The sequence below is a fragment of the Micropterus dolomieu genome, linkage group LG15 (assembly GCF_021292245.1).
Source record: "Micropterus dolomieu isolate WLL.071019.BEF.003 ecotype Adirondacks linkage group LG15, ASM2129224v1, whole genome shotgun sequence".
Taxonomy (NCBI): Eukaryota; Metazoa; Chordata; class Actinopteri; order Centrarchiformes; family Centrarchidae; genus Micropterus; species Micropterus dolomieu.
In genome coordinates, this window is record NC_060164.1 from 10,908,210 (window position 1) to 10,927,463 (window position 19,254).

General features: G+C 36.6%; 1 long non-coding RNA gene across 1 annotated transcript; it reads left to right on the top strand.

The window, feature by feature from the left end:
* The first annotated feature begins 833 nt into the window (after positions 1-833).
* LOC123984444 lies at positions 834-2,280 on the top strand. The gene is made up of 2 exons (XR_006828445.1): positions 834-965; positions 1,567-2,280. It is a non-coding gene; the product is annotated as an uncharacterized LOC123984444 (long non-coding RNA).
* Positions 2,281-19,254: the final 16,974 nt, after the last annotated feature.

Sequence of the window (19,254 nt, forward strand, 5' to 3'; positions counted from 1 at the left end):
CCTTACTAAAAGTATATTAAAGATATATTCTCCTGAGCTTTAACATACTTCTCAAAAGTATACTTTGAATACATTGGTAATAAATATATACTTAATTAAACTTTTAATAAATATGATTAAATAAAAACATATTTTTCACAACATTTTAGTCTACTTATTAAAAATATATTTATTTAACTCTTAGTAAAACCTATTTAGGTGTACTTTGTGGAAGTACATTGTTAAACAATTACACATTTAGTGGGTTACAAATATATTTATGCCAAACATGCTTCATTGTGTAGGGTAGTGCAAAATATTGTAATTAGTTATGTAATTGCCACATGTTTTGGCCTGATTTCCTGAAGTATGATTTTTAAAACATATTGTTTTTTTAACATTAAAATATATTTTTCAAAAGCATATTATTTCTTATATTTTTTTTAATCAGGTAAATAGTTAGTTGAGATCAGAGTTCTCTTTCGTAACCTGGCCTAGAAGGAAGCAGCACATGTTGTTAACTTAACAAACAACAACATATAGTAATAAGCATACTTTAAATCATAATGTAGTTATACTATATTTCTGTTTGTAAACAACACGTGTACACAGGGGCAAAGTGTGCCCTCCTGCCCAGCCCACTAGCACAGTGCATTTAGTTGGACCAATCAGAATCAAGGTTTTCAAATCGTCGCCCCAATCACACAGCGTGAAAGTCCGCTTCACGAAAGTTAACGTGTTAACTGTCTGTGAGAGGGAAGCTATTTTTGGAAGTCATTTTGTTTCTCAGGTTTCCTTCGTTTTGCTTTACCGACTCGGACTTGGCGAAAGTGGACACCACAGACATAATAAGAAAAGAACACAGAAGAGAAGAATATCCGGTCAGCTCCCTGGAGAAGTTAAATGTGAAAAGAGCTAAAGAGGCGTTCCTGGCAAGTACAAGCAGGAGAGGACAGACGCAGATACTGCCGCAAAAATCTTTCTTGGTAAGTTTAACGTTATTATGGTTAGCAAGACAACACAATTGTGTAAGTTAACTAAAGTTGAGCTCACTCTGGGTTTGGAAATATTTTCCTTGGTGGATAGCTCTGGTGTGCATTAGCTAATGCTAGCACGTGGATTAATATATTTGTTAGCGAATATTAGTTAGCATTTTAATAGCTTCATAATCGAGACAGCAACTTTCATCTGCCTTATAAATAGTGTTGCAAGGCAGTTTTTACTGTTTAAAAAATTTCGGTAATGTAAAATCTAACGTTAACCCTGTTGCTGGAATTTGATGCATGAGATTTTAACAAGGCAGGCCTGTGCATGTGTGTGTATGAGCCCTCAATTCTGCTTTTGCACTGTTAAAATGACCAGTGAGGTCTTTATCAGAGTAATAAATGCAATTAATATGTTGCTGTCTGTGTGCTAAAGAATAGGTTCACATTTTTATAGTCTACCTTAATACTCACATGTCCATGTTTACAGGAAGTTATTGCTCACTGTAATCATCATTCCTGCCCATGTATTAGTCTGTAAAGACATCACCACAGTTGTCATTTTTGTATAAATTCATTCTAAGGGTACACTGTTTTTTTTTAGAGATTTCTCTTCACTGCAACCATGGAGTGGGTAACGTTAACCATTACAGTGACTAACTAATAACTCAGTTATAACAGCAATGTTAAAGTGTAACGTTACACGGGTATGTGAGAATTGTTTTATAATATAATTATAATGTTTTTGTGTCCTGCAATGGCTGACTACACAGTAAAAAACATTTAGCTAACACTTTTAACCAAAGCGACTTATAATTGCTATACATGTCAGAGGTCGCACGCCTCTGGAGCAACTAGGGGTTAAGTGTCTTGCTCAGGGACACATGGTGGATGTTTCACAGTGGGAATTGAACCCAGGTCTCCCACACCAAAGGCAAGCATCTTATCTATGCGCCATCACCACCCCGAGACTGGCTCTTTGGCACTGCTGTGAAAGTTGTATGTTTGGTATCCTGTAGACCTGTGTTTGAATCTGGGCAGGGTGATGCATATGGCGTCAGAAGTCGGATGGCTTGTCCTGAGGTCATCTGAGCCATGCCCAGTGTCCAAACTGCATGAAGGACACCCATGGGTAACATTAATAATGGGGTGTGTATAGTGTATTTTCTATGTAATACTGCTCATATGTCATCATTTTACTGATTTTATTTTATTTGATTATTTTATTTTGCTCAAGATGTGATAAATTCTGCTGTACTTTTTAATGTACAGGAATATATTGTTGTAATGTACATAAAATTAAAGTTTTTTAGTTGTCTGTATGTGTGTGTGTGTTGTTTTTTTTAACTGATTTTTATTAAAAAGGGCATTTTGCAAGGTATTTTTAATATTTATGGTTTCATAGATATTAATAGTGGCTCTTGGAGTATACTAGTAATAAATTACTAATACACTGAAATGCTAATAAAAATGTTCAGGGAATACATTTAAAATATATTTAAACTGTTCTTCAAGTATAGCACAAAAGGGTATTTTAAGTTCAATTTAAAGAAGTATATTTAAATTACAGTAAAGGTACTTAAAGTAGGTCCATTTTAACACAACTAAGTATATTAAAATATATTGCAATTATCTTAAAGTTGACTTTAAGTATTTCTAAAATGACACTTAATATACTTTAAGTTGTTCCAAAATAACATTTAATATACACTTAGTATAGTACAATTAAAATGTAATAAGTGCATCCAAAAAAAGTTCTACTTAAGTATATTCCTTTTTCACCTTACATGGAAGTTGCGGCTCTGCACAGCACGACATACAGCCCCCTCCAAAAGTATTGGAACGGAAAGACATTCCTTTGTTTTCCTTGGGGTGAAGGTATCACAATCCACTGTTGGAAGAAGACTCAGAGAGCAGAAATATAGAGGCCACACCACAAGATGCAAACCACTCATCAGCAGGAAGAATCGCAAGGCCAGACTGAAACTTGCAAAGAAGTATAGAGATGAACCGCTAAAGTTCTGCAACACAATCTTATGGACTGATGAGACCAAGATTAATCTCTACCAAAGTGATGGAAAGGCCAAAGTGAGGAGAAAGAAAGGAACTGCTTATGATCTGAAGCACACAAGCTCATCTGTGAAGCATGGTGGAGGTAACGTCATGGCTTGGGCGTGCATGGCTGCTTCTGGAACAGGCTCATTAATATTTATTGATGATGTAACTGATGATGGTAGCAGCGGAATCAATTCAGAAGTGGACAGAAACATTTTGTCTGCCAATTTACGGAGAAGTATTATATATATATATATATATCATGCAGCAGGACAATGACCCAAAGCACACTGCCAAAAAAACAAGGTTTTAGACTGGCCAAGCCAATCACCTGACCTTAACCCAATAGAGCATGCATTTCACCTCCTTAAGAGGAGACTGGAGGGAGAAACACCCTGAAACAAACAAAAACTGAAAGAAGCTGCAGTAAAAGCCTGGAATAGCATCACAAATGAAGAATACAACAGTTTGGTGATGTCGATGGGTCGCAGGCTTGAGGCAGTTATTGCAAGCACGGGTTATTCCACCAAATATTAAATGTTATTTACTTTAAGATTATTTGTTCCAATACTTTTGCTCACCTAAGAAGGCTGTGGTTTAATACAAATGGTGATATGACCTAAGTTGTCTAACACATCTAGATGTGAATACCAGGAAATAAAAGCTGAAATTCTGTGTGGCAGATTTTATTAGTTGTAGCTGGCTAGCTAACTAAGCTAGCGTTTGCTTCATGAATTGGCGCTTTTAATGTTTCCAGCTGACTCGTTTTAGAAGGAGAACTATGTAAAGGTTGTCTTAAATATGTACTTGACTACATATGAGAATGCCACGCTTGAATGAAGCTAAATCTACAAGTCAGCAATTTCAGGGAAAATGGAAGGGAATAAAGACATATTGTTCTTGTGCTAATAAGCCCTAGTAGGCTATTATAAGTATGGTAAGAGCATGATCTTACATCTGACTTATTCTAATATAACCCTGTGTGGCTGCTGAACTTGAACATGGACAGGCAAGAAAGAGGTTTGATCTCTGCGTTATTGTTTGAAACAGTATGCTTCAATTTTTGATTTTCAAGAAAAAATGGTTTTAGGATGAGGACTAATTTGAAAATGTAACATTATCTTGGATAACAAGTTTGACTGGGTAATGTAAACTTACCCAAATTCAATAAATAGCACAGCAGGGCCACTAACTTTACCCTGCACTGTCAATTATAGGTTTCTTGTCAATAATTAACAGTTACTTGTTGAGTGAAAGGTGTTTATTTTTAAACACATATATCTTTAGAAATGTGCATACAGTGTTGGGGGTAAAAAAAAGAAGATGATGCGAATGGACCTTGATATTATTAAACGGTTTCTTAGACTGGGAAGTGGTATCTCACAGGACCACAGGAACATGGTAAGCACTGTTCTCTCAAGCTAATTTATCTTCCCCTACACTAATTTAAGAAACAGTTTACTCCTGGCAATTCTGAACATCCTGCACAAGGACACTACTCTCCTCTTGGGTGAATGTTTTCTGGCAGATGAAGTACTCTTGTTCATGAAATTCTCAGACACCGCCACAGTGCAGAATATGTGTTCTATAGTGAAAAAATATATTAATAATAATGTTAACAGTTGTTCTATATTTTACTTTCACAGATACCTATTTTGTGTGTGAGGGCACAGCTGCATGTTATCAGGCTGATTAGCAGCTACAATTAAGTTCAGTAACAAACTCTGTGCTACTGGCCCATGCCAACAAGGTTAGTGTAATTGTCTTGATCCCTATATTAATTTGCATTTCAGTGTGTCTGTACCATAGGTGTTTGTGGTGCCAGGTACAGCGTAGTTACATTTTTATTGTAACATTTTTGTAACAATTTATTAGGTGCACTACTACAATGTGATGCAATCCAAAATAATATCCCTGCAATAAATTCCTTTCTGAAGCTATTCAGTTTTTGTTGAGACAGTGCCAGTGCCTACTAAAACAAAGTCTCTGTGGAAATGAAGCAAAGAAGTAATTGCTTTTAAGGTGACCATAATCTTGTAAGAAGTTAGGTAGTGTTAGAGGTAATTTAGTATTAGTGCTAGTTGCTTGCCTCTGCTGGCACAGTTATGTTGCTGCTTCTCCCTCAAAGGAACAGGCCTTCTGTTTAAACTTTAAATCCTCCTTAGCCATCGTTAATGTTATCAGTAACGCCTGGGGCTATATTCACAAAACACCCTAAGGCTAAAAGTAGCTCCTAGCTGACCGAGTTAGGAAAAACTCCTATAAGGGGTGTGTCAGTCGTAACTTTTTGGTCTATTAGTAATTCAGCTCTAGAAGTACCTTCTAAGTCTGATAGAAGTTTACTGGCAGTCCAGAGGACTTCTATGTCACTAAGACCTACTCACAATCAGCTCAGCTACCTGTAGGAGCTGAGCTGATGAGTCACTGAAAACATCCAAACTGAAACACTGTAATGACACCTGAGATGTCGGTTGCACAAGTCGCCACCACTGTGACAAAACATGGAACAACTGGAGAAATGTGAATCATATGATAAAGATTTGCTTGGCCAAATGAAAAACAATCACAATATCAACATGCAGCTAGTTTTTGACTTACTAACATAACTTACATACGTAAATTAAAATAAGTCAAAAAAGTTAGGAGTGAACAACAACTTCCTGGGTGAAAGTCCTGTGTTTGTCAACGCTGACTTATTTAAAGTTAGGTGCGTGCGTTATGTATGCTATACAGCCGTATTTATGGGGCAGTCTGGTATGCTGGGAATGGACACATTAACTAAAAAGAGCCAAATTGTCTTTTTAGTAAATGTAACCACCAAGTATGAGACCTCATCTCTATAAAGTAGAAAAAAGATCAGTTTTCACCACTCACCAGCTGGGATTCTTTCTCTCTCCCTATTGTGAGCATCTGTATCCCCTAGATTAAAGCTGATTAAATTTAGAAATCTGTATCATTACAGTTATTAGATTAGGGGAGAGGGAAAAGGACATTGCAACTCTGAATTTCATTTCAGAGGAATTAATGAAACGTAGGAGTGTGGACCAGAAAGAGCTGGTCACATGTCCGGCTTGAATGAGCTTACTAATTGTATTGACTCCTACATAATGACCCTACTGAAGATGCATGAGAAAAGCATTAACGTGACAAAAATCAGATTAAAACCTAGATTTCAAAGCTACACCAAACAGCCTGGAACAAATTGTTTCTGTCCTGATTGACATCAGATCCAGGGATTATTAAATGAATTGATTTTTAGTATTTGCATTTCTTTGTTTTGTACAATAGTGTTACATTGTGCATTTACCAGTATTAAACTGGTTGAACAAACAAGTTTGTCATTGATTCTGTTTGCAGATTGTTTGGCTCCAGTGTAGCAGCGTACAGAAGAAACTCAGTGATGGTTTTGTCAGATTTTGCTTTACACAGTGGTTACAACCATGAGCCATTTATATAATCATCCTTAGTAAAATTTGTAGTTTTTAGTGTAAACTCCACAACCCATCAGAATTGCTTACTCTTATCTTCTTTAAAGCAGGAGCAGGCTGGATAGTACACTAGCATGAAATTGAAGTGCTTCATGGGTGATGACAAAAACAATGGTTGCCATTCTACATATTATATTATGATCTGTAAGCTCCAGGCAGCATATACTAGTTTTCTGCATATCATGCAGTTTATTTCAGGGTTATCAAATTATAGAGGAGTGTTATCAGCTTAGAGTGCGAGGTTCTTGTAATTTCAGACCTTTCAAAAGAACATTCGACTTTTTGCCATACTGGGATTTTATGACAGAAAAAAGTGCATTGTTAGCAAAAGTTTTTTTGTTTAACAGAGTATATTGAATATCTTATTTTTCGAGAGGTTATAATCCTCATCAATAGATCAATATAGGTCTTGTTAAGTAGCTAGGGATCAGTGTTCTCATTAAACACAAGCAGTTAATGTGCCCCTGTATGTAGGCTTTTAAAATGTAGGGCTAGGAGTTGAACTGCTCTAGGTGGTGAGCTAACCGTTTACTTACGAGCCATCTTGTGAGTTAGTCAAAGTAGCTCCCACCGATTCTCTCTATTTTCTTAGTAGTTCTTTTTTGACATTTTGTTCACCATTGCACACAGTTTTGTTCAATAAAAAGAGGGAAAATGAAGCTTTATGAGCTAACATTTAAACTTGTTAGCTAAGCTAGGGCGCCTACAGGACTATAAATTTATAATAATAATCATAAATTTATTTAAAAGAAATATTTGTATATCATTGAATCATGTCTCCTAACTCCTAACTTTTGTCGAGCAGTTCACACTCCAACAGAGCAAGGTTACAAAAGTGAATGGCTTAACACAGCTAATAAGCCACCATAAATCCCTCATTTTGGACACTCCTGCTCTCCACTCCCTCAAAGGTCAGCACCAAATAAAATGTCAGCACTGCCAAGAACGCTTGCTATTGGTCAAAGACTTAAATTCACCAGTCAAATTTCACCAAAGTTGAACTCACAGCCATGCCACTGGAATAAATGGAAATCACAGTGAAATGTAAAAGTTTAAATTGCTTAGGACTTGACCATAACTTAGGACTTGAACAATTTAGCTGTGTTATTTTCAATGAATAGAAGTCATAATATACTGAATGACAATCAGATGGCACTGCTGAAATGAATGCTTTTAAATGTGTCATGAAAGATGAAAGATTGATTTTCCTCATTTGCAGACGAGCTCTTCAGTCTGTGATGCCTGGGGAACTCTCATAACTATGTGCAAATAAACATGTAAGCAACCAGTTTACCAGCAATATCTGTTTGTGTAAGTGTGTGTGTAATTCCTGCACATATCTGATGAATAATAGATTTGAACAAGAATCCTTAAAGGTGTTATGGCAAACCTTGACCTTGGTCGTCTCAGGAAATGGACATAAATCCTCACTGAAGCATGCAGCATCGCTTATTTTTCATATCGTGTTCCATCAGCTGCAGCCATTTAATTTTAATTGCAAACATGTTCAGGTGGAATTCCTAGAGTTGAGTATTTTACAAATTACAACCAATGTTATATTCAGTCTAAAACTGGACTTGCTTGCTTTTGAGCAAAATGTGTCATTACTGCCTTTTGTTCACCAGGTGTCATTTCATGTTTCTCTGACCTTTATAAAGTCCTGACAAAATCTCTCCACACAAGATTAGCATCTCTAGGGACACGATTCAATCTAAATTTATTTCAGACTTTGCTGAACTGTGAGTCTTATACAACAGCTAAACTTGGCAAAGTCCATGAGATCATTGTGCAATGGAAAGGGAGTTACAAAGGTGCAGCCATATCATTGGCTAGTATCTATAAAGCATATGATAATGTGGAATAATATTCATTGGAGTGCAAGCTGGTGTGAAATGGCCTGATAAAATGAGAATGTTGACACACCTGCTGATCACAAATAGTAATCCCAGCATTTTATGGCAGCTTCTTTGCCTTATCTGTTGGGATTGTCAATGCTATTGCCATAGAAAAAGGCTATTTTACTGAATACATTGACTGAATACCCCAAAATAGCAAGGAAACAGACACACACACACACACACACAGATAATATATTAGATATATTTAATGCCACAGAAGTGATTCTTAATGCCATTTGGGCTTACTTCTCAGATATTGCACAGGACAGACTCCAGTCAGGATGCATTTGCATGGATCTATTTTATTATATATATGTTAACCACAACAAATATTTTTTACTAAATGTAATTACATGCAAGTCAAATTTTTATATCCTGGTTACCGCCATTGCACAAACTCTCTAAGAAGACGATGAATAAAAACGACCCAAATACCATTCCAATCAATGGTTCATTCAAAGAACATACACAAATGATTAACAAAAAAAACATGAGTCTACACATGCAGTAAATAACCACCTGCTATTCCCAGGTGTGTGCTGTATCTCATTTATGACAATAACAGAATATCTATGAGCCATTAAAGCTATCAGTGGACAAGTCACCAGCCTTTCTCTTTTGCATTCAACATGTGCAGTGGGATGTGTGGACGTGCCACCTCCTGTGTACATGTATTTGAATTCTGCATTGTAATTATCAACCATGACAGCAGAAATGGAAAACAGGATATACAGAAAAATGTTCCAAATGTGAAACAATTTAAAAAGCTACTGCCACAAAATGCCTTTAACATAAAGTGATCAATATGTCATTTTTAATATGAACAGACAAACATCCATATACTGAGCTTATGACCAGGGGAATTTACATCTTCAAAACAATTTTGAGGTGAACTGGACTTCAGATCTTGCTATTTTTCTCTTCTTATAAATAACAACTAATCACAAAAATGGAAGAGACACAATAAAAATGTTTTAAAATGTATAAGGTATTCTGATAACATCATTGGGTAACAATAGGATAATGTGACTTTTAATGCAGGTAAACAGTACTTCCTATTTGTAGAAATTTATTTTTGTCACTCTCTTCGCCTGCCTTGCTCTGCTGTTTTTTCAAAACCTTAGAGTTTACAGGTTGTGAATACATAATTGATTGAAAATAATGAGACTCCCCAAAAATATCACACCCTAAATATAACAACACAACAATTTGTTAAAAGCGGCCTGTCAATGTGATTCAAAAATGGCTTAGTGGCAGTGGTGTGACAGTAGTGTAGTGATAAAGGGGCGACCAGGGAGACACACTCTGAATAAGTGATTAATGGCCATGGAGCTCTATTGTTCTTGTGCTTAAAGATTTCTTGTCTTTCACTTCATTAAACAGTTAGATCAAGTAGTTTTGCAACCGAGAGCTGTTTTAAAATCCACAGTGTTGGAGCGATGCCCGCTGCGTTTAGTGTATATGACACTGTGGTTAAGGACAAGAGATAAATGTGTGAATCAATTAAATGAATGTAAGGTAGTAACCCAATTCAAGAATTATTTATTTCCTCAGGCTATAAACAGCTGCTTTGTTATGCTCTGAAAAACTATGAAGTAATTTCTACCATGCAGGGCGCAGATGTGCAAGTGTTTTCACAAGATCTTTGGTAGTTCACCCATCACCCTGAGGAGATAATCTAAGGAAATAGCTGTATTAACTTCAGTACTGCCTATGTTACATAAACTTTCTCTGGTAGTAACTGTATAAAAGGAAAGAACTGAGTCGTCTAGCCACTTTCATGCATTTCATGTACACAAAGTTTTTCATGTAGTGCAAAGTATCAGTAAAGCATTCACCCATGTGAGCCATGAGTCAACCCTGGATCTTTTCAGCACCAACACATTCTCACTCCCAACTCGTCACAAATGGACGCTTGGTCAAGAACCTTTGGCGTTGTGTTTGCATTTGCAGGCTCTGTGGTCAAGTTAGCAACAATGTCAGTTCACAAAATATGCAATGTCAGGTTACTGTTGTGAAACAGCACGTGGTTAATGTGGAATGGTTGCAGTTTGGTTAGATTTAGGCACCAAAACTACCAGGTTAGGTTTATGAAAAGATTGTGGTTTGTGTTAAAATAAGTATGTTAGTTACATAAAGAATCAGCATTTGTTTCACACAGGAAACCAACACCAGTCTGCCAAGTGAGTCCACTGTTTGACCCATCCAACCACCAATACCTGCTCCCTATGTGGACCTTTGAGTTATTTATACTAGTCATACTTGTAGCATAGAACAGTGACGCCAAAAGGGTACACAGTGTGTTAAAAAGTGACGCCAAGGGGTCAAACCAATCAGCCATATGTGACGACTTTGGATGGAGACCGTGTTGTAAGGATTATGACCATAACTAAGACCATGAAACCGACTCAAGACCACGCAACTCCTAGCCCTGCCATTATAACAGTAGCACATTAGCCAATCAACATGAATCCTATAGCATTTTCTAGTTGTGGCTAGCGTTGCTAGCATTACAGTTACTATAGACACTACTGGCCCACATGTGCGTCTGGTGTCTTTACATGTCCTGTAGCTAAGTGGAAAAACTGGTGATCCAAAAATGTTCTAGATCTATGTTATGAAAACTCAATATTTTCATAACATAAAACTTTTGTTTTGTTGAACGAAAGATGTTTGAAAATGAACTTATCCGTGAAAGTATGTAACCAAGTTTTGATGTTTGTTCCATACTTGAAACAGTATGGTGTGCCCCATAGGAGAAACTGACTGTCCTCTCTGCATTAAAGGGGTTACAGCAGAAATGTTTCCAGCAGTAATCACCCAATACAGTAAGGCTGTGTATGATATGGGTAGACACTACAGGGCAGCAGAGTGTTTGTCTCAGCTATACCGTCACAGACAGATACGGGAAGTAGGTCATTGGCTTACCTGGCAGCACTTAAATGGAGTGGTTTCTAAAAGTGCTTCTTCAAGTAAAATTACACTCTCACATTTGGAATGTCCACTGGTCATGGCTTGTTTCCACTGTCCACTGGAGGCTTTTCAGAAACTTTGTCTTCAGTAGCCTGGTTTTGTTACAACAATTGCATTTTGTAGCTCTCACTCTATTGCTCTCTGAAGCTGGAGGCTTCACAAATAATAATACTATTAAAATCAAAAATTGTTTCTCATATGGATACTGCTTACGTACAACATTCAGAGCATTTTGGAAGATTTATGCTACAGTAGTTGTGATTCTTTCTCTTACAGTCGAGACTGCTGAGAGCTCATTCTCTGAGCTCAAGATAATTTATTATAAACAATTTGAGCATCACCAAGGGACCAGAGATGCAGATAGGATTTGCCAGATGGTCAGCTGAGAGCAAAAGTTGGACCTTGGGTACAGTTGATGACTTTGCACAGCGCATGGTGCTGGTGCCCTTCAAATTGGTGCTTAGGTCTACAACTGACTTTTACAAGGGTTCGTTTGTAATACTAACTCATTTAGCAAGCTCACTGTGTCAATATGATATATATTATACAGGCCTAAGTAATGATCACTTGGATCTTTGTGTTGCATTAGTAGGGTAGTAAATCACTAGTATTACATATGCACTTTAATTTGGTTCATATGTGTGTCATTGGGTTTTGCAGCCAGCCCCAGAATGACCAGCTTCTGCTAATGACAACAAACCCTGATAGTAAGTTGGTGTGTGCTTGCACGGGTTAATTGAATGGCAAGCAACAACTCAAACAGCCTCATGCATTACCACCAGCTAAAGAGAATGTATAGATAAATGTTCTAATAGTGTTAACATTAGGTCAGCTGTGCTATTTTTTCACTGCTATTGATGCAAATAGATCCCAGGCCACTAGGTTTGCTACTTATCAGCATCATCAAGTTCTTTTCTCTTTCGGATTAATGCAAAAATTACCTAATGTATTAACAGGAAGACTTGCCTGTTGAAGACAGGCCAGTAAACACCAACTAATAATGAAGAATATTGACCATGTTAGCTCCTGTAACTATTAATACCTCAATAAGTATATCACATGAGAGGGGACATTCAAAGGGCAATCATTTGGAAATAGTCTGAACAGTGTCACAAAAGTGATTCTGCCTATCCAAAGAGACAGCTCAATTAAAGCCTGTAAATGTATCCTAAAACTGAATAATCTTTCTGTCTTAGAAACAGATTTAAAGAACAAGTCAAGTAGCTAAAAATGTAAAAAGTATAGTCCTGAAATTGAAATAGCATAATCATTTGCTTCAAAAATTAATGTGAGAAATAATATCATAATTCAGAGCTTACTTGTACGCCAAGCACAGAAAGGAGCTCCAATTAAAAGAGTTAAACAGCTGCAAGGTAAAGGCTGGTTGCTTCCACGTGTCTGTTCCTGACAGGAAGAAAAATCAGCCGATTCACAACCATCTAACTCCCCTGTCCTTTCTTGGGGGAAGGGAAGAGGATCGCCCCGTTCTGTGGTTTCGTCAAACTGCCAAGCAGGACCCGGGAACACACTTCATTAACCACTCCTATGGCAGAGGATGGTGACTTTTCCAGACAGCAAGCACAAATCTGAAGTCTCAGGAAGCCCACAATGCATTACACTGAATGGTGTTGTCACTCCTGCCCAGGTTCATTTCCTTTTAAGTGTGAGCTTGAGTCAATCAAAGGAAATGAGCTGAGAAAACCTATTATTATTTATCAGTTTATCCAATGAGGTGGCCTCATCACCGCCCCTCCACATGTCACACACTATAAGAAAGGTAGATGAGAAACAAAATATATTTAGCCTTGAAACCACACTCACACACAAATATTAAACAGGCAGACTACTAGCAGTTGAGGGAAAATATGTTTCGTTTAGGGACATTGAGCCTCATGCAAGAACCACTGGTAAGAACAGAATTATTCCTCTTCAAGTGGCAAGTATGGAAGAGAATTTGCTGCAGTCACAAATTTTTTCATACTAAGAATTTTCTCTTAGGTGTGAATGACCTGTCGTACAAGTCATGTACAGAAAGTTTGCCCTTTTCCATATGCACTAGTGAAATCAGTATCCTGGCTCACATCTGAGGCATGCAATGCTTTGGCATCTAATTGAATGTCAAACCATTTTCTTTTTGTTTTTCTGTCACTGTACGTCACTGCTCACATTGTTGTACGTATAATATTTATTAGATTATTAGTTTAATAGGTCACCTAATATGACTATTGACACTGGGAAATGTGTTATGTTGTTGCCTGCTAAATCTCAGATAGCAAGGACTGAACTTCTGCCCTCATGATTCTGAAGTTATTCTCTCAACATTTTTTGAATAAAACTTGCCCACAAAAGGAGCAGAACAAGCAACTTTAAAAGGTGTTCATACTAAAAACAGCCCTGTGTTAAAACTACACAACAGGTGTTGGTGTGGGGACGTGTTGCTTCAGGTACTGGTGTGACATGAAATACAATCCAGGAAGTCCAGTTCGAGTAACAGATCCATGAATTTCAACACTCATCAGATGCCAAAACACAGCACAGTGTGCTTGTGAGTTTCTCTCAGAAAACACTTCAAAGTAATCACAAGGGCAATCATTTTATCTTTTGTCGCAACAAAACATGAAAACATTTAATGAAAAGGTGTAACACTGGCTGAAACAAAACCAAATCTGTGACCAATGATCATGCACTTGTGCAAACGCACTTATAAATGGACATGTACGTACATATACATCTTTATATTGTGCTCATTTTTTCTCCTGACTGGTGTGTTTTTGTTATATATTTGTTGTTGTTGTTGCTGTTTTTTTGTTTGTTTCTGTTTTCTTGGTAATGGTGATGTGTGTATCCTAACCAGGGGTTGCAAATTAGCTTCAGATAGAAACCCTATATGCAACACATCTGTTCAAGTTACTGTAACCTGTTACAATGTGTCTCTTCTGCATTGTCCCTGACAAATAAACAATAAAATTAAATTAAATTTAAAAAATTGCAAGAAGCAGCAGAAACGTAATCTATTTGATTGGCCACTGCAGTGCCTTATAGGACGATGAAAGAAAATGTTCTTGTACAAGGCCCACTGAGTCCCACATGCCACTGTGCATACTTGTCTGATGTTCCCTCTTTCCCTATTGTCAAGTGCAAAGATTGGAGCTGAGTACTTGAATAATAACGGCAATATGTACACCAGCTCATGTTCACCAATGGGGTGCACTGTCTCATTTGTATGGTCATTATTCACGGTAATATCAACGATCCGCCACAGCATCCTTAATTAAATGATTATTCATTAATTGTTTTTCAGTTATTCACCGGCCCTTTTTGCTGCAAATTATTGCTGCTCTGTCTGGCATTGCTGGGGGAGGTGAGCAGGTAGCGGGTGGGATCTTAATAATTTCAGAAAAGACTGTTAAGAGTCTTGGACAACATGTATCTGACTATAATTGTACATGCAAATTCAGTGTCATTGCTGTTCCATCTTGCAGCATTAATGTTTGATGTAAACATTCGGCACAATGAATGGTAATTCTTTTCTCAAAGTGGACTTAATGGCACAAACGTCTTTGCAATGCGTGCAATGCCAGGTCTATTCTTGCAAAGAGGGGAATTAGTGCAATAAAAGCTAAGTCACAAGTTACACACTTAACGCCTATAGCAAAGTAAGCATTCACGTCAATCACGGTGCACATACCATAGCTCCTCTTTATTCATTCCAAGTACACACAGTGATTCTCTTCGGCTTCAGCCCCGCACTTCAACAAATCCTTTAGTGTCTCAAAACGTTTGTTTCTTATTAATCATTCTTGCGCAGAAAACTGGGGTCATATACAATATATCATTCTCTGACAGGTCATTCTCAAGTAAATGGGAATATGGGCACTCTTAATATTATTGCTGAAAATGACATGCAAATCCTTAACCATCAAGTTATTTGCTTCTGCAGTTGCTACAGGTACAACGCTTGAAAACAGACATTAACCCAATGTTTCAGCATGCCTAATGATGAGCCAACTTAATATGGCATGAGCTGCATTAACATGATAGTTGGGTAATAGGACACACTGGGTACTTGACATATATTTTCTAGGTAGTAAATTTGCGTTCTGACTCCACCAGCATGTTTTGACAGATTCCAGTCTTCCATTCTCTATACGGTGGATGCACACACTTGAAACCTGAAATAACCTTCTGCTTCAAAGTTAAAACTATCAATTTAATGAAGACATTTATATTGGAAATACTCATTACTTCTCCTCTATTTGGGATTCAGTATTTAGAATGGAGTTGTAGGAAAGGGAGGCTTTCAGGGATAGAGTTGGAAAATGCTAATTTTATCTCTCTCATTTAATTCTCTGACAATATCTATAAAATTGATTAAGACTTTAAAGAGCAAGTATCCTTCCTTTTAAAATATTTAATTTCCCATTATTCTAATCAAGACTTACTCTGGTAGTAATGAGTGTCTGCCAAGCAGCAGGCTGGAGGAGCTCACCCATGTGATGAACAGATCTGGTTGTGGCAAAAAGAATATCTCCACATACAATGACGAGAACAATTGGCACCCCAGCTGGATTCAAGATTAAACAGATGCACATATCAAATGTGATCAGTGATGGATATAGGTGACAAATACCCTCTACAGGTAAACATACAAACCATATAAATGAGGCAAGGCACCTCATTATGTGGGGTGACAAGATGAGTGAGTGAGTATGAGTCTGATAGTGGGAGTCTTCTTGTAAGACAGTCCATAAATTGAGGACATTCTGCAGCGGATTAACACCTAAGGATATGTCTGATGATTTGATGTTCTCTATTTTTCTTATAGGCAAAAAATGCCATTAAAAAACAAAACAAAAATTAAATGATCCTAAGTTTTCATAGCCAAAGCCTGATAAAGCTGATTCCTCTTTCCCAGTGACCTCTATTGTTGTCCATAAACTAAAAATCAGATGAATGAGCCATACCGTAGCACTGGGTGTCATATTTCTTCATCACCATGAACACACACATTTAAGTTTATTTTAAGTCGGTCCCACATCCACTGTCATGTTGCAGTTTATGCTCACTAGAGCACCAAACATGCATCTGAAACAGTTAAACATTTTGACAAATACACCTATTTGATTTCTTGCTGAGCATTAGATGAGAAGATTGATATCACTCTCATGTATGTACTTTAAAAGCTAAGCTATAGCCTGCAGATTATTAGCCTAGCTTAGCATAAAGAGGGGAAGCAGAGGGAAACAGCTAGCATGCTAGCATTGCTCTCTCCAAAGTTTAAAAATACAACAACCGGTACATCTCCCTGCTTCCCTCCATCTTTCCGCTAAGCTAAACTAAGCTAAGCTAAGTTATGCTAAGCTTAGCTAAACTGATCGCCTCCTGACTCCAGCTCTATACCTTGTTTTGTTTTTTTTTTGTTTTTTTGTTTTTTTAAACATTTTATTGAAAATCAGGTTTCAGACATTCAGACATTCCAGCTTATAAACACAATATAAGACTTAATATAACATAATAGTGCAATATATATATAAATTAATAATAAAATTAAATAACAAATACATTAACAGAAACGAAAGGAAATACAAAACAGGACAGACTTAAGAGATGAGTAAGTGAGTAAGTGACAGACTATCTTAACAGGTCAGGTGGTGACATAAAATATTTTTAGAGGAATAGCTCTGAGTAGATATTACTTATTGAAATGCTTTTCTTGTTTGATACAAGTTTAAGAGACTCAAAGTACATATCTATTTCGATTAGGAGTACTTTAAAACATGCTTAGAGCATTTAGCTTTGTGAATATGAAATTTCCCAAACAAAATAAAGAGATTCACAATGGTGCATAAGTTCTTATCTTTAGATTCAATGTAGGTAATGACATTTTTCCTTTCAACTGTGATTGTATGTGTTGTTTTAGAATATATGTAATTCTCAAAGTCCCTCCAGAATGTGCTACAGAATGAACAGTCATAGAAAAGATGACTTAAAGTTTCTTGTTCTGTTCTACAAAAGGTGCAATTGTTATCAACAAGCATGAATTTTGAGATAAGCATGTTGGTTGGATATATTTTATGCAAAATTTTCAAATGTAATTCTCTAACTTTGTTTGTAATACAGAATCTAAAAGGAACAAGCCATGCCTTACACCAGTTAATATTGGAAAACTGAGAATTCCAGAAAAAATTGATTTTCTTTAAATTTCAAAAGCATTTTCTAATGTGTTTGTTAGTGCATTTGCTGCTCAAAATATCAATATTATTTATATAAAGAGTATATGTGAAACTGGGCACTTCTTGCTGTTTCTTATAGCTTTTCATTAGTTCCAATAAACCATTATGTATAGATTTAAAGACTGAGCTATATTCTCTGAATGTTATTGGGAATGCCTTCTCTCTAAGAAAGGACTCATACTTAATTAATTGACCGTTACAATCAAATAAGTCCCTTAAGAAGATGATATTTCTATCAATCCAGTTTTGTAAATAAAGTGACTTGTTCCTTTTGGTGATGCATTCGTTATTCCATATAATAGACTTGTGTGGAGAGAAGTTATGAGAATAACACAACTTCCAAGCTAAAAGAGCTTGTTGATAAAATCGGGACAGTTTTAACGGTAACTTTGTGATATTGTAGTGACACCTCCAACTTCTTTGAAAATGTTATGTGGGATAAAGTACCATAATGAGTCTGGTGCATTTAAGCATTCTTTTAACCATTTCACCTTGAAGGTGTAATTCAAGTCACAAAAGTCCAAAAGTTCAAAGCCGCCTATAGATATATAGAAATCGAGAAATACAATCAGTGCATCGGTATTAATGTTGTCAGAATAGTCCAGCAAGTCAAGAACAAGTCTTATATTTGAACTTATGTGACGTTTAGACATGAAACCTGTTTGTGTTTCATTTATGATCTTGTGAAGACCTTTTTTTAACCGCTTAGCAAAAATTAATAACAATATTTTATAATCAATGTTTAAGAAAGTTATAGGTCTGCAGTTTTCTATAAGTAAATGGTCTTTATCAGGTTTGGGGAGAAGGCATATTAAGCCTTGCTTCATACTTGTGGACATTTCTTTTTTAGCAATACATTCTTCTCAAGTAGAGGACTTTCAATGATGTCCCAAAAATGTAAATAAAATTCAACAGAAAGCCCATCATTACCTGGCGATTTCCCTTTTTTCATTGACAAAACAGCTTCTGAAATTTCTATTTTTGTAATGGGCTGTTCACATTCCAGTTTAAAGTGTTCAGATATAGTTGGAGTGAATTCTTTAACTGAATCAATAAATTTATCACAATCATCGACTTGAGTATTTGTCTTATATATATTGCTATAAAATGAGCTAACATGTCTAGAGATGTCCAAAGGATTAGAGGTGATGTTATCATTAATTTTAAGGGTTTCTCTTCTCTAAAGCGAAGAAGTAACTAGAGTTTCTTTCCCCTTTTTCTAACCATTTTGCTCGGGACCTTATAAAGGCCCCTTTAGTCATTTCAATATTTAATCAATAAAGCATCCAGCTCTATACCTTGATGCTATTGGGTTTCTGTGCAACGTCATCACAGAGATGCGCCCACAACTAGGGGGCAGAAAGCAGCACTCCATCTTCGCTGTATATCAGTCTATAACCAACCACCCCAACCCATCCTTAAAAGTGACAGAAAACCTGTTCAGAAGCACATTTTAGAAATGAATCCACTTTACTGGAACAATAATTAACCTGAGGAGTCAACAACCAGTCGAACAGAAAACACTGGAGCCTCTCAGACCAGAGGATGCTGTATCGTATAGGATATAGGCTATTTAAAAATAATAAAAAACAAAGCAGTTCTCTCTGGACATTTTAACTAATCGCGTATTCATAACAGCATCAAG